At 45.1% G+C, this 3080-nt stretch overlaps 1 protein-coding gene across 2 annotated transcripts in view; it reads right to left on the reverse strand.

Moving 5' to 3' along the window:
* Positions 1-3080, reverse strand: part of PWP1 (PWP1 homolog, endonuclein) — a 43308-nt gene that overhangs the window by 25995 nt on the left and 14233 nt on the right. The window lies entirely within an intron of this gene.

A 3080-nucleotide genomic window follows, 5' to 3' on the forward strand; every position in this document is an offset into this window, starting at 1 on the left:
CTTCCACAAAGCCCCAGCTATAATGAAATCAATCATGTCCTTCCATCCCAGGCCCCACCTAGGAGGCATTAACAGAGATGCCTGAGCGGACAGGGGAACGGATCCAGTGGTTCACAATGGGCTGAGAAAGGGTGGATGGGGCAAAGGTTTTGATCTCCCCCTTCAGGATGCCCAAAGAGAATGACTTGATTTGAAAGGATCCTGAAGATGAGTTCTGGGCCCCTCCAGTCAGCCTTCCGCCATCAGTCTTCACACAGGTCAGGCTGACTGCACGCTGGTCACGTGTTTGTCTCCACTAGACAGTATCCGATCCATCTTAGTATTCCTGGAGCTTGGTGGGGAATACATGCCAAACAAATATTTGAGGAAGAAACAGAGTAATTACATCTCTGGGCCCTTGTTAAGGGTGGAGTGAATGGAATTATGTACTTGCATGGCTATGAGATTCATTGCAGAAGCAGAGAAGTTGTCAGATTCTAATTACAGTGTTCTTAAGTACAATGCTTATTGTTGTATCACCATGCCTGGCAGAGTAGGTGCTCAGTAAATATTTATTGAATGAATGACTGACTAAGTGAGTGAGTAAATGAGTGGACCTTCTCAATCCCTCACTTATGAGCCAAATTCATGCTCTTCTCTGGAAAACCTTTGGGAACCAGTGAATGCAGAAACCTGGCTCCACCTAGTGGACACTCCAGGATTATGCCTGGTACTGGAATATTTCCCCCCACCTTAAAACTTTTTTTTTTCAATTATAGTCGACAATACAATATTATATTAGTTTCAGGTGTACAGCATAGTTGTTAGACATTTATATAACGTATGAAGTGATCACCCTGATAAGTCTAGTACCATCTGACACCATACATAGTTATTACATATTATTGACTGTATTTCCTATGCTGTACTTCACATCCTTCTATTTTTGTATAACTGGCAATTTGTACGTCTTAATCCCTTCCCCTTTTTCACCCATCCCCTCAACACTCCTCCCATCTGGGAACCATCAGTTCTCTGTATCTATGAGTTGGTTTCTGTTTTGTTTGTTCCACATTTGTTTTGAACTGTACCTTCTCTAATTGCTTGTTTGCACATCCCCCACGGACCACCACATATGGAAGCACAGCCCTGCAGGTGAGCGAGGTCTATTTGGAGCCCTGAAATGGGAAATTTGAGAAAGATGCTGGTAGGGGGTAAAGGGGGCTGGATCTCTGAGATAGCTTAGAGCAGCGGATGTGCAAAGAACACCGGACTATATGTCCAGGGGCCTGCCACTAGTTTCCTGTGTGGCCTTGGGCAGCCATATTGTTCCCTCTGAGCTTCAGTTTTATCATCACACAGCTGTGTATGCCATGTCCCCCCGGGCTAATGCTCAGATCCCAACACAGCCTCACTGGACCCGTGGGGCCCCCTTGCCCGTTATAGCTGAGAAAACTGGCTGTAGGTTAAGTAAGGAGCCTAAGACCTCACAGCTAATAAGGACCAGACCAGGATTTGAATTGATATCTGTCTGATTCCAGTGCCTGTCCTGCCGGCACCACACTGTACCACCTCCTTAGATGCTCTCTAAAGCCATCCTATGGCTCTGGACATCTTGAAACTGTGCCTCTCCTTTTGAGAAGCTGTACACTAAGTCCTTGCTTAACATCAATAGGTTCTTGGAACTGCAGTGAAATGACATATAATAACACCAGTCATACTAATCGATATAAACAAGAGTTAGTCCCCATGGCATCTTGTCAATGTTATAATGAAACGACAATGAATGAAAGGACGTTATCCGAGGACCTGCTGTATAACAAAAAAGTTAATGCTGTTTGGCCTTTGGAGCCAAACTCCCTCAGTTAGAATCCTGATTCTACTTACATACCTGATTCTGCTAACATACTATATTTTACTCAGAACACTCCCCAGGATACCCAGTATTTATATGTTTTAACTGTAAATATATAGTTCTCCATACACAGACTGGGGGTGCCAAAAAATGTGTACACATGACTTGTATTCATCTTTTGTCATCAGCATATGTTGAGCATTACCATTTTGATATAGTTTTTTACCTTTCTTAAAATGTTTATACATGTTCTGGGTACCCTCTATATATAAATATGTAATTATTTATATATTTTAACTATTATTTTCTGCCATTAAACTTTTGCTGCTCCTTATGACATAGCTCAAAGAGCTGTAAATTTAGATCTTCTATATTTTTCCCAGTAGGGTATAGTTAGTTACAGAGACGCACTCACAGGACTGAAGAAAAGGCCTTCACCATGCACTTTTAAGGTTGTATCCTATCCCGGGCCGGCCAAGTGGCACGTTGGTTAGGCGTTGGCTTGGGACGCCAGCTCTGTGCAGCAGGGCCCCAGTTGGGATCCCACATGAGGGCCAGTGACGCTGCGCCCTCTACAGTTAAGATGGTGAACAACAGCTCCACCTGGAGCTGGGCTGCCGTGAGTCCCCGGCGACGGCGTACGCTGCCGTGGGCTGCTGTGGGCTGCCATAAGCTACTGTGAGTGGCCGACAGCCGGCGTGAGTGGCCGTCCATTGGCCAGCGAGCGACTGCCTCACCCGGGAAGAGCGCAATGATAATACCAACATGGGCCAGTGAAGCGACGTCCTCCACAACTAGACAGAAGAACAAAAGGACAGCAACTTGTCTGTTCTTCTTCCCTGATTCCCCGATGCTGTTCCCCTCCCCCAATTCCCCAATAAAATCTTTAAAAAAAAGGTTGTATCCTATCCCATTACAGGACAACCCTGCCTGTAGTCCCAATCACGTGGTTCGTCACCCTGGTCAGATATTTTTGGAAAAGGCCATGATGATGGTTTGTGTACAGAGGTAACTGGGCTGGGAGGTTAGCCTTGAATTATCAGGATAATTGATCAGTTCTCCTCCTCCATGCTGCATTGTAGGCAGGGCCTCAGGCTCCTTTGGATGAAAAGAATTGTTTTTGTACCAGCAAAACGGACATGTTTCTTTAACAGGGATATAGAAACACAATCTAAAGGCAGAAATCCCAAAAGTAGAGGCACTCCGTAAAACTGTTTCTTGCCCTATTAGCAGCCTGTCTGTCCCA

The sequence above is a fragment of the Hipposideros armiger genome, unplaced genomic scaffold (assembly GCF_001890085.2).
Source record: "Hipposideros armiger isolate ML-2016 unplaced genomic scaffold, ASM189008v1 scaffold_71, whole genome shotgun sequence".
Classification (NCBI taxonomy): Eukaryota; Metazoa; Chordata; class Mammalia; order Chiroptera; family Hipposideridae; genus Hipposideros; species Hipposideros armiger.